We start from the raw sequence: 13,943 nt of genomic DNA, 5'->3' as shown, positions 1-13,943 counted from the left end.
TAGCGTATTTCAGCTACGGAAACGTATTGTGTGCGTACCAGCGATTCGCCCCATTCACTTCCAAAAAACGCGAAAACAGAGACACGTGAAGTCATAACAGGCGAAAAGTGGTGCAGAAACATTGGGGATCAATGTAGTAGTGCCCGATTAGCCATAGTACAACTGTTTGGGGTACTTAAGTTTGCTTAATTGCCACTAATTAGTGTCTTTGCACAAGTAGTGAAGAATGGCATAAAGCAGGATTTTTTGGAGAAAAAAGTATTTCTGTCAAATTTGGGGTTCCTGAAACTGGGTGCTAGCATATTTTAATGTCTCTAAAGTCAAGTTTTAATAATTGTGAATTTCCACCTGCAATCCCAAAAACACATGACCCCTTCTTAGAGCACCCCCTGAACATTATTTTGCTACTTTGAAAACTTGTCCCCGCATTTTGTGCTTTTTCACCCCCAAATTCAAAGTGCTTTTTTTTTTTTTACAGAGTTGTCCTTTGGGGGCTGTCCCTAGGGTTCAGAGTGGTTTCTCCACCTTTGCACCCCTAAGTAAAAATGTTGCACTTCTTTTCTCCTGCTATTCAGAGGCAAATCTTTTTTGCCTATTACATTGCATTGCGTTTCCACGTTCGCGAAAAGTGGCTGGAATTGAAAACAGAGGTAAGTTTCCGCCTGGCGAAAATTTGCAATACTTTCAGATCGCTTTTCTCTGCTTCATCATGAATAGACCCCAAGATATTATACAGCTATTGCACTACAGTAAAGACTACAATATGTATCAGATTAATGCGTAAAAAACCACAGAATTTAAGGCTTATGCACACTAGACAATGTGGCAGGGGTGCCGGCATTGGTAAGTGCATACACACTTACCAATGCCTGCAATGATGAATGATGGCTGGGGGATGGGTGGCAGCATGGCATTGTTAACGATATCCCCAGATTGAGCTGCATGTACAGTCGACTGGGTTTATCATTAACGACCCATGGGAGCATGCATCATTCATCCTTTAGTGCATATACACTTGCAAGCAATGACGAATGATGGCCGGGGGGCGGGACCATGCTGCATTCGGCAATATAACCAGGTTGAGCTGCATGTACAGCCGACTGGGGATATCATTATCGTCCCGTGGGAGCGTGCATCATTCGTAAGTGAGGGCAAACACACTGGACAATATGAATGATATTGTTATCGTTCATATCGTTCATAAAAATTGTCCAGTGCGTACGGCCCTTAAGGAGAAACTTTTTCCTTTACTAACATGTTCTGAAGAATTTAATTTATTTGTCCTTTGTGGTTTATAGGAATGATTCATGTGGTATAATCTAGCTACATGAACAGCCACTAATGTGAAATATTATTGAATTATAACTACAAAAACTGTCACTGCATTGGATACATTTGAGAGCCACAAGCAGAGCAGACCGTTAAGTTGTAGAAGGTTTTAAGAGGTAATCACATAATAAAAGGTGGTGATATACTTGTATATAGATATACTGTACCCCTACCTAAAAACTGCTGCACAATAGCTCTAGGCATACACTGGAAAGATTGTGGAATAATAGTCCATAATTGGGGTGTTCATTTTTTAACAGACAATATATTATACATTTGTTGTACACCACAGCACAATATATGTTTTTATAATTCACTTTTAAATAGATGCAATAAAGGTTATATTTTATGATACACTGCTTAAATGAGTGCCCCACTGTAAAGTACTTAAACCTAGTAAAGGCTGAGGTGTGTCCTGGGTGTGTGCTCATCATACATAACTAAACTTATCAAATAAATAAACACACTGGGACAGTAAATTGGAATTAAAAGGTCAGCTATTTATTTAGGAAATGTAATTTTAAAAATTGTATGGTGGCAAGAAAGGATGGCTCCTAAACAGTGCAGCCCAACAATGCGAACTAAACAACCAAACACTGCATTGCGGGCAGTTTCCATCCAGTGGATGCAAAACTAATCACAAGGGTACTATGCACAAACCTTTGACTCTCCCAATCCCATCTGAAGATGGCCATACTGTACCCGTAAAGGTGGTACTGCATTTCTCCACAGTTACTAGAAGGTGAGTGCACCCAATACACCAACTGCACCGGGCTGATGATAAGCTGTACTTTCACACCAAAATAATAGCTAACAACAAACAAAACCCTAGGAAAAAGGGGGAGGGCAGGAAAAATGTCTTCAGGAAAGAGGCCTAAAGCATGCAATCATAACTTAAAATAAAGTCTGCCAAAAACACACCCCTAGCTGTCTGATAGGTTAAATGAACTTTATTATTATTATAATTTATTTATATGGCACCACAAATGTTCCAAAGCTCCTTACAAAGTACATAAACAAGTTGTAGACAAGCAACTTACAGAATAATACAATACAGGACCAGGACATGGATAATATATATTGCTACATTACTGACCATAACACCCAGATAAGCAATAGAACATAAGCAACCAAGTGTTAGGTGCCCTAGTGGTGAGTAAGAAGTAGATGAAACTAAAGTAGGGAGAAGCACAAGAGGGTAGGGAGCCCTGCTCGTAAGAGCTTACATTCTAAAAGGGAGGGGAAGACAAACAGGGGTGACACAAATGGGGTAGATGGGGAGGAAGGAGCATGTATCATGGAGTTAGAATGATAGCTAGAAGGCTTTGATGAAGGATTACAAAGTGGTGGAGAATCTAATGGGGTATATGAGCAGTTTCATATTACATATACATATTGAAATAAATATACAAAATAATCAAATGGTAATCCAGCAATAGATTCAACAGTGAATAATCACAGTATAGGTTCAGGAAAATATAATATAAAGCTCACAGTAATAATGATGTTGCTTAGAATAAAGAGAACACTGGCTGGTGGAGGTGCAAAAACAATAACAAAAGGAGCAGATATTCTTAAGCAGAACTAATGGAGGAAGTGAGAAGGGCATAAAGAGAGTCCTGCCATAGGGACCATATCTTATCAACTTTTTGAGGCATTTACACTTTTGATACATAAAACATTCATGAGAAACTGTTATGTTGACTAAAGCCACCCAGGAGATAAAAAGTAGGTGGATCAGGGGCCTTCCACATTCGGCCAATACACACTCAAGCTAATGTTAAAAGATTAATGAAATACAGGTGATGGGGAGCAGAAAGGGTCTCCTCCATATCCAAACCAGACAAATACATGGGCTCAATAAAGGAATACGAACACCTGTACTCTGTACACAATCAGCCACATACTCCTGAGTTTAGATATCAAAATTATTAGAATAATACTTGCAAAAATCTTCTTCGTTTATTGCAATCATTTTTATAGCTAACACTCACCAGCATTTTGGAGCTCCCTGGCACTGAAGGGAGACGAGAGATGAGGCAGCAACAGCTCAGCCTCGCATCTGTATAGTCAGTCACTGCTTGCCAAGCTTGTGGTGGGGCCACGCCATGGGTAGTAAGCTGCACAGAAAAAGAGCTAATAAAGCCATGCCTCTGAGTATGGGGGGGTGTGCCTTGAGTACTGATGGGCATCTGGGGTGTGTCATGTGACCAGGAAGTGCACTGCAGTGTTTAGAGATCAGAGCTCAGTCAGCAGAAGGAAGATCAGACACAGTGATGCAGGTAGGAGAATCAATGGACACTGAAGCTTAGTGTAGTGAGGGGAGAGTTACAGTGAGTATGGGGTGAGACAGGCTCCCAGCACTCAGACCCATCTCCATGTGTACATCCCCAGCCATTGACCTCACCGCACATCACTGGTGTGCACTATTAAGCAGCCCAAGTGATCCCTTGATGTAGTAGTGTCACCATATACTCACTAAAAAAACAAGAAAAAATGTCACCAAATTGATCTGAAGATGTCTGCAGATCAAATGAAAAGTGTATACAGTGATAGAGTCAACTGTTCCAGCTATGATGGATTTCACAATCTGATGACAAGTAAACCTAATACAGAGCCTATTTGACTGGGATCTCTAATATACCATCCATTTTGCCAGTCTGCATTGTATACTGTACTTAACTGATAACCAAAAATGTTACAGAAAACATACAACAATATATTCACATCAAACAAAAATAAATATACAGTAGGAACCACTGAGTTTCTTTTGTTGGAAATATATGTGTACAGACTTGTGGATTTAGCAGAGTTCTTGTACACACCAGTGGATGCCTCAAAACTATGAGCAGCCCAGTTGCTTAACCAGTAGAGTGGTTTATTGATGTTAAACAGCATACAGCCGTACTCACTGTTATACCCACTCTAGTCAGGATGTAGCGGAGCTTGTGCAGAGCAGGGTGTCATACCACTCACCAGCTGGGAAGTGCAGGCGGGATACAGATAACAGTGTTGGAACAGTGTCTGGATAGCAGATAATACCTGGTCTCACAGGAGCTAAGTGGTACACAGCAATGTACCACTACGTCACTCTCACACAGTGACAAGATGGTACCTTGCATGCGCAGTACTTTGGTCTGTAGCCATCTTGTTACATGGAATGAAGCTTCCCTGCAAGTAGGTAGAAGTATTTGCAGTGTCCACAGCAGAGCCGGATTTAGACCTCATGGGGCCCTAGGCAAGATACCAGTTTGGGGCCCTCCTCCCTCAAACAATCCATAGCACTTTATTGCATTCCTGATTCATGCAAAGCATCCCTACCCTAATGCAACCATAAGCTCAAACCTGACCCTAACCATAACCTCTAACCCTAATACCCTAACCGCTAAACCCTACTCCATCCCTAATACCCCAACTCAAACACCTAACCTGACCCTAATACCCTAACCCAAACTGATACACCAACCCTAATACCTTATCCCTAATGCCACAACCCAAACTAAACCTAATACCCTAAGGTTATACTCCTCATTATCCATTAAATACATCACATAAGCCTGAGGAGTGCTAAGGATTAGAAGGTGGCATCTGCAGTGGGGGTTGTGGTGTGGACATGCCCAGTATTGTGTGTGACTGTGCTCAGCTGAGTACAATGATGGGGAGGAGTCATCACCATTACACCCCCCCTTTTTTTAAAAGTACACTATAGGATTTATTTTTGTAATGGTAGGTGGGTAGTGGACAGGACTGCATTATAGTATAGTATATTACAAGTACCTAACATGAAAATACCATCATCCTGGATTGATGTACTAATAATACTAATAATATCATGATCATCATAATGTATATTACTATATGCTTGTAATATAAGGCAGTCCTGTCCACTTCCCAGACCCCATCTACCATAAAAAATTAATCCTACATAATTCAATCTATATTTCAGTAGTTGAGAATAGCACAGTACTGTACCCTACCTGCCTGGCTGCTGTAATTCCCTGAGATCTGGATCCTTGGTCACTGTACCACTCAGCCAGACTCTGCCTTGGTCTGTCCCTCTGCTCCTCACTGGGTGCCACCGATGCGTGCTGCTGGTGGCAAGCTGCAAGCCTGGCAGTCAGTGGCAGACACTGCTGTGCTAGGGGTGGGCTGGAGCTGTATGGGGCTGGTCAGTCTGTGACAATACAGACTGCTGTGCCACAGCGGGACTTTATAAGCGATTCCTCGTGACATCATGACTCGTACAGTGCTCCTCTGGGAGTATTTTGACTGGCCAGATTTCTTGGGGAAAAGGGTCCCGTCTAGGGCCCCATGAGTCAAAAGGGGCCCATCCACGGGCCCCTTGGGACTCGCGGGGCCCTAGGCGAGCGCCTAGGTTGCCTAGTGGGAAATCCAGGCCTGGTCCACAGTATAAGAGTCCAGACCAAACAGCATGCAGATTCTCTGGATGATATATTCCCTGCAGGTCTGTGCAGTCCCGCTTGGGGTGATTCCTGAATTCCTGTATTTTCAGAAATGGGCTCAAAAAGGACTGGAAACAAGTTCACTTGTTGATGGTGAATGTAGACCAGAACTGAACTGCATGTGATCACCACCCAAGCCAGCCCCCAGCCTCCTGGTTTAATCCACTCCTGGCTCCTTCGAGCCCTCAGTTATTCTTATTTTCTAGTTTTGTGCATTATATCTATTCTAGGGTGCTTCTCCCATGAGAATCTTAAATTATTCCAAACAGATTAAAATATGGGAGCAGTACACAATTCTAAATAACAAATTGTACTACTTATGTGCAGGTAAATAAAACTTCTTTTTACAGCCTATATGATGGCAATTAGAGGTTGATTGGTTACTACTTCCTCTGCAAGATTGAGAACTCTCCCCTAAATTTTAATAAGCCTGTCTATCTTTCTTCTAGGCAACAGTGGTAAATAGCGCCTTACAGTGTCTTGATGCTATCGATTTTGAAGGACAGGATACGTGTACCCAAGCTTACATATTCCATGTTGCAGCTATAAATAAACAGTTGGACAAGTGTGAAAGCATGTTTGCTATATTAAAGGAAAAAGTAATCATAGAAGGTATTATTCGTGGCTCTTTCAGTGATATTAATATAGTTGGATACAAAAGGATCAAAAGTCTAAGTAATTACAAAGCCCCTTTCAAATATTATATAGAGTAATTGCATTTGAATTAATTTAATTCTATTTATTTGATAGCAAATACAATATATAAAGATAGAGGTGGGCACTGCAGATGTTCAAATATTTTTCGGTACCAGAACAAATGGATGATAAACATTCAGGTCCCTTTATCAAGCTTATACAGAATGATAAAGGGTCCTGAGCAGACCTGAAATGTTACTGTGTCTTGCACCAAATAAACTCAAGTAGTTAATGCTTTCAACTGTACCCAAAGTGCAGTTCCTTTCTGCATATATATTTGTCCCAAATAAATATACACACACTTTTTACACTTTGTAAGTGAATAACTGTTGAAGAACAGAGGGCTGAAGTAAGTCTGATGGCCTTTAAACACAAAAGCTGTTACAGGTAGTGTGCTAATTGATATTTTGACATTGTTGTTACAATTTTGTGGTAGAAATGTTGTTACAATTTCATTGTACTACTGTATAGCTGCAGAGAGTGGGAAACTTGGGGTGTGTCTGGTTAGTTTATAATAGGTGGATGGCTTTAGATCAGCCACTTTGGCCCTCATTCAGAGCCACTCGCAAACAGCAGTACGCTCGTTGCGTTCCGATGTTGACTAACCGCGCATGCGTCGGTGTTACACTGCGCATGTGCGTACGGCAGATTGCGAGCTTTTTTTCTCTCATTCCTAAAATAGCGTACAGGAAGTGACATGTCAAATGTGATTGACAGAACAGGGCGTTTTTGGGTGTTGACGGGGGTGGAGATGGAAAAACGCAGGCGTGGCGAGGCGTTTTTGGGGCGTACATACATTAGCAGATGCGAACGTCAAATGTGTTTGGACCGTCACATACATCACTGGAACATCCTCTTTCCCTTCAAAATGCTTGCACAGTTTAGGGTCTGGATTACTCGACCACATTGGCGATGGCCTTCTCCTCCGTCCCGGGACTCCATGATGTTGCAGCGATTAATCGCGGGTGGTCACAAAAGCAATTAGTGTTGTATTGAAAACCGGCTTGGTATGTGTTTGGAAAGCAGTTTATTGGGATAGCACAAAACCATATGCAGGTGGAAATCATACCTGCTAATGTCCGGATTACACAATCAATTGGCGTACATTTTTTGGGGGTTTTTTTGGCCTCAATTTGTTGTTTATGGCCTATTGTGACAATAATGTCATCATGTTTTAATTAGCTCCCCTTTTTTTTTTTAATGTGGAATTTGCATCGTTATGTGATTTTTTAAACGTTCCTTCAAGAGGCCTTTTTTTTATACAAATGAAATGGTTTTTTGTGTCCTTTTTTGCCTTTAGGGCCAGGATTAAATGTAACCCATTTGTACAATAATGTCACAATACAATGTCAGATTTTTTTCATAAATTTATTGTTTAAACACAAACCAATTGGCATAATATTTTATTTTTTTTTCTGCCAAAGATACTTTTTATCAAAAATAAATAATCAATAACTGATAACATAAACGTACAAAAATAACTTAAAAACATTTCACAAGAAAGGAGAGGGAAGTTTTGACCAGAAAGGAATATGAGCCAAGCACAGAAGGAGTGTGGGAAAAGTCGCCATTGCTGTCACCGTTTTTTCGCCTGTTTGGATGGGGGAGGGTGGGCGCCAGACCGGGTCCGGGATGCCATCGGGCTGGCCTGTCCAGAGGCAGATGTTGTGGCCTCTGGACTAGGCACAGGGCTAGGCACATTTGGAGGATTGGCTGATGTTGTGCCAGAGGTGGAGGATCCTGATGTTCCGGCAGGAAGGGAGGTCGGCTCCACCATGTGCTGGTGAACGAGCTGCTCCAGGGCATCGGCGATGCGGATGTTGGCCCTGGTATTTTCTGCCAGGGCCTGACCAATGGTCACGTTGGCCACAGCATTTTGCTCCAGGGCCTCAGCCACCCATATCAGACCGGCGTCCATCCTCTGCAGAATCTCCGTATGGAAATCCGATTTGAAATTGAGTTCTGTGAGGAGGCCCACTGCCTGCGAGGGGGCACGCCCTGGACTGGCTTCTGCAGGGTCCTCATCCGGATGTACTGGTTCCTCCCCTGCAGAGCCAGCAGAAATTCTGCGGCCAAGGCTTCCCTCTGGAGCAGACTCATCCGCCTGTGTCTCTGTTGGAAAAATGAGAAAAGACTCACATTAGAATCTACATATTGGCACAATAGCATTTCAGAGTTGGTGACATCACAATACTTACCAGGGCCAACATGAGGAGCCGCAAAGTCTGGCATGTCCGTATCCATGTTGGACACGCCAAACACCTCCACAGGCTGCACACACCCCTGTGCCAGCTCTTCTAAATCTGTCAACTCCAATGACACAGGGGTGGGACCCCCACCTGTCCCCCTTGCATGCCTAGCCCTGTCCGCGAGTTTTTGCTTTAGGCGATATTTGAAGTCGCCCCATCTGTGGGGAAAAATGGAAGCCATTATCCTTTGGTTTAAAATGGGGTTTGTTTTTAGGGGGGGCAAGGGTTTACTTACCGCCGTTTGACATCCCGGGCTAGACAGACATAATCACCCACTCTATTGACAGTAACGGCTACCTCTTCCCACATTCTCCACTTCTGGCTTAGACTCATATTCCTGTCTGCCTGTGGCAGGATGTCCACACACTTCTGGATCAAAACCTCCATCTCCTTTCTTGTGAAATGTGGCTGCCTTTTTTTTTTGCCCGCTTTGGCCGGAATACTGGGCCCAGCAGCCTCTTCCATGTCATCCTCCTCACCTATTTGTGTAAATTTACAGAATTCACAAAATCACAACTTGCCTAATCTTATGTTTCAAATTAATCGTTGATAGAAAATGCATGAAAGACTTACCGCCTGACTCTTGTGCATTTTTTCCCTGGTCTGTCGCCATGTCTGAGGTCCAAACAAGAAATACACCAGAATTTGAATGTGTTTTCGTGACGTATTTATACATGCGTCCTTATTTTGCGGCCGCATCATTGATTGTGCGGCCCTATGATCCCTCCTTAATTTGTGCGGGAAACGAAACACTATTTATGGCTTGGTGTGTCTCAAGTCGAGGTGGCGTTTTGGGATTGTTGGAGGTTATCTTGGCTGGAGTTTATTGATTGCGTAGAAAGGAGTTGGAGGTTGGAGATTCGTTTGTTGGTTAGATTTGCGTTTTTTTTTCCGTTATCTTTGTTGGTTTATATTTTTGGGACCTCGTTTGTTGATTTGGTAAGTTTTGTGAAGTCTAACTTTTGTTCAATTGTTGTTTCATTGTGTTTCGTATATTTTGTAATTTTTGGATACCTAATTTATTCTATTTTAGATTTTGTTTATTTTCGACCCCAAAGACCTTTTGATTTTGCATCTTAGATATTTGCTCTTGGTAAGTCCATTTTTTATCTTGTATTAGCGAACTAATTAGCGCATTTTTAGTAGTTACTCTTGTGACTTGTATTAGCGAACTAATTAGCACATTTTTAGTAGTTACTCTTGTGACTTGTATTAGCGAACTAATTAGCACATTTTTAGTAGTTACTCTTGTGACTTGTATTAGCGAACTAATTAGCGCATTTTTAGTAGTTACTCTTGTGACTTGTATTAGCGAACTAATTAGTGCATTTTTAGTAGTTACTCTTGTGACTTGTATTAGCGAACTAATTAGCGCATTTTAAACAGCTTAATAATCATTCTAACTTTTTGGTGGTTTAGCTTTCGCTTTTTGAGCCAACATTTCGACCCGTTTTGATGTACTGTGTTAAATGTCGCTTTGCGGTTTTGCTAAATGGGTGTTTGGCATATTTGAACTTTGGTCTAGCACAAAATGTATCAACAAAAATGCACAGAGTGAAATGTGTCAAGTAATTTTGTTGTTTATTTTCAGTTTGGACGTATCATGACAATACCCCGGCATGTAAGCAGCAATGGATGGTATCATCAAGCTAAGTTGTTTTAATATAGTTTTGGGGTGGGTAAAAAGCCTTACTTTGAAATTTTTGAATTTCAGGTTGATCTGGGGCGGATTGTTCTGGCCATGCTCCCGGAAGCCGACCAACCTCAATCTCATCCCAGGCGTAGGCATCATAGGCATGCAAGGCCCCAGATATTTCGAACACGTGTCACCCTTTTTGAAATGCCCGATGATGAGGTTTTAAGACGCTACCGTCTACCTCCCAAAATCATCATAGACACTCTCTCATTAATAGTAAGTGATCTTGAGCGGCAAATTGACAGTCCAACAGCAATACCACTACTGACGCAATTTATGGCGGTGTTACATTTCTGTGCCTCAGGATCGTTTCAAACAACAGTGGGAATAGTGGCGGGCATCTCCCAATCCTCCTTTTCCCGGATCCTGAGGGCAGTGATGGAGGCACTTTTCAAGCACCTCCATCATTTTATTCAAATGCCTTTGGATATGGGTGCCCTTAGTGTGGCCAAGGCCAATTTTTACCAAATAGCTGGCTTCCCACACATCATAGGGGTTGTGGATGGTACTCACATACCACTTCAGCCTCCAGCACGGCAGGAGGCTATATTTAGAAACAGGAAACACTATCACTCCCTGAATGTAATGGTGGTATGTGATGCCTCCCTCCAGATCCTGTCCCTGAATGCTAAGTTACCAGGAAGTGCACATGACTCCTTCGTCATCCGGCAATCAGGGATATGGCAGAAATTAACCAACCTACAAGCTGGTGATGCGTGGCTTCTGGGTAAGTGGAGACCTTTAGTACATAACAATGTTAAGCTTGATACACAGTGTTCCTGATGTTGTCTCTTATTTTTCACAGGAGACAGTGGATACCCTTGCATGTCCTGGCTGCTCACTCCTTATTTGGCTCCCACACCAGGCCCACAAAGTGAGAATAATTCCGCACTTACAGCCACCAGGCAAGTGGTGGAGTGCTGTATCGGCCTTTTAAAAGGCCGATTCAGATGCCTCCACCGCTCTGGTGGCGAGCTCATGTAATTGCCGGATATGGTGTCGAAAATTGTGGTCCTGTGTGGGATATTTCACAACATCGCCATAAGGAGTGGTGTCCCAATGCAGCCAGAGGATGCCTTACCTGAGGATGGCCCCCCCGAGGTTGGTCGGAGGTCAGTATGTGGGGGGGCCATACGCGATGATGTGGTGGCCAGATTTTTTAGGTAAGTTTGACCCAAACTACAGTGTTTATACCTAATGTGTTTGTGTTTGTTTGCGAACATCTAATTTATTTTATTTTTTTTCGCCATCTTCTGTTTGTTCACATAATCTTTGCCACTCCAACGCTCACTACTTCCTGCTACCCTTACCAAACCTGGATCTGGTGATTTTGTCCATATATTCTGGAACCCATATCGCAACGCCATGTTTGTGGAATCATGTTGGCATGGTCCTTCGTCAACCAGTTCTTGATTGTTTTTTTTAATTAAATATTTTATTTGTATGTGTTGTATTTGAGATTATCACTGTTTTTTTTTTGGGACTGACCACTTTGATTTCTCATTTATGTTGTGAATAAATGTTTGGAGAGTGAAATGGTCTTCCTTTTTTTGGACGTTAACAGCAAGTGTAACCAGGTTAACACACCTTACATTTGACTAAGGGGTAATCCAGTACTGACACCAGTTGATGTAAACTGAAATATGTTTGCAGGTTCCCAACCCACACCAAAAGGAAGCCTGTCCAAACCTTTGGATTTTGAAGATTGGCCTAAGCAGCTTGCACACCAACTAGGAACCTGTAAAATGGCGAAATATCTAATTGACACTACACCCAAAAAGGGAAATGACATTGTTACTGTTATGTGTTTCTTGTGGCTGTTTAACATACAAATCTAAATACAATCTAACTTTTAAAAAAGGGAAATCCTTGCAGGAACAGTCTACTTATGTCAGGGAAAACTATTTTTGTTTTTGAAAAAAAGAATGAGCCAGAACGTATATTAGAACTACAAAATTTATTTACAAAACGAAAATAAACAAAAAAAACTACTGGCGAAGGATGCCAGACAGCCGGTCAAGGCCCACAAGAATGCCAATGACATGTTGGCGCATCTGGCCAACACAATCGTCCACCTCTTGTCGACGCCTCTGTTCCTCTGTGGGTGAGAAAAGTGTGTGGATTAATAAAACAATAGGGAATCCACATTAAAAAAACAAAAACACAACGAAATCACTCCTAAACCGAAAAAAGAAAAACCAAAACAAAAAGGGGGTGCTGCCAAAAATACAAGGCCTATGTACAAATTCACACAGGTGTGATATGTGTATGTTGAAATCAGCAGGAAGAGGTAAAGGCAAACTGCTAAATCACCAAAAGTAAACCAAACAAGCACGAATAAAGGCACGACACATGATTACATACAAACAGTTTGTGGTTAAAAAAAATGAGAAAGAAAAACATACCGGGAGCCAAAACGGGAGCTCCGGAAGTCCCTCCATGTTCCTCCTCGGAGGAGCCTTCATTCCCCAAAGAACGGGGAGGGGTAATGATGGACTCTGGGGAGGTTGTAATTGGAAGAGGGGTGGGTGGAGGAGAGGGGGAAGTGGGACGGAGGGGAAGGAGGCCCGACAGTTCCGGGAGAGGGTCAGGGAAGGCTGGGGAGGAGTGGGGTATAGGGGAAATATTTGGGGTGGAGTGTTGGCTGGGGGTTGGGGATAGTGGCCGGGAACGCCGTCTGGCCGGACGGTGACGGCGTAGTCTTGGCTGTCCTCCTAAAATATGTCAAACAAATTGAGGTTAGTTTCTGGGCAAATCCAGGGCCCAAATAAAAAAATAAAAACCAGCAACAAAAAACATGCAAATAGGAGTAGAATGAAAAAAACAGAAATAGAGGGAAAACAAGCACACGCTGATATGAGGACAAATAATTAATAGGACAGACAGGAAAACATGCACACGCAGATATGAGGACAAATAATTAATAGGACAGACAGGAAAACATGCACACGCAGATATGAGGACAAATAATTAATAGGACAGACAGGAAAACATGCACACGCAGATATGAGGACAAATAATTAATAGGACAGACAGGAAAACATGCACACGCAGATATGAGGACAAATAATTAATAGGACAGACAGGAAAACATGCACACGCAGATATGAGGACAAATAATTAATAGGACAGACAGGAAAACATGCACACGCAGATATGAGGACAAATAATTAATAGGACAGACAGGAAAACATGCACACGCAGATATGAGGACAAATAATTAATAGGACAGACAGGAAAACATGCACACGCAGATATGAGGACAAATAATTAATAGGACAGACAGGAAAACATGCACACGCATGTCAAACAAATTGAGGTTAGTTTCTGGGCAAATCCAGGGCCCAAATATAAAAATAAAAACCAGCAACAAAAAACATGCAAATAGGAGTAGAATGAAAAAAACAGAAATAGAGGGAAAACAAGCACACGCTGATATGAGGACAAATAATTAATAGGACAGACAGGAAAACATGCACACGCAGATATGAGGACAAATAATTAATAGGA

At 42.1% G+C, this 13,943-nt stretch overlaps 1 pseudogene; it reads left to right on the top strand.

Annotated features, from left to right (window-relative positions):
• Window positions 1–13,943, top strand: part of LOC148514829 (alpha-2-macroglobulin-like) — a 67,597-nt pseudogene that overhangs the window by 26,767 nt on the left and 26,887 nt on the right.

Source organism: Taudactylus pleione, unplaced genomic scaffold (genome assembly GCF_031769625.1).
Source record: "Taudactylus pleione unplaced genomic scaffold, aTauple2 ptg000258l, whole genome shotgun sequence".
Classification (NCBI taxonomy): domain Eukaryota; kingdom Metazoa; phylum Chordata; class Amphibia; order Anura; family Myobatrachidae; genus Taudactylus; species Taudactylus pleione.
The sequence above is the reverse complement of the archived record's forward strand: the minus strand, read 5'-3'. Positions and strand labels throughout refer to the sequence as shown.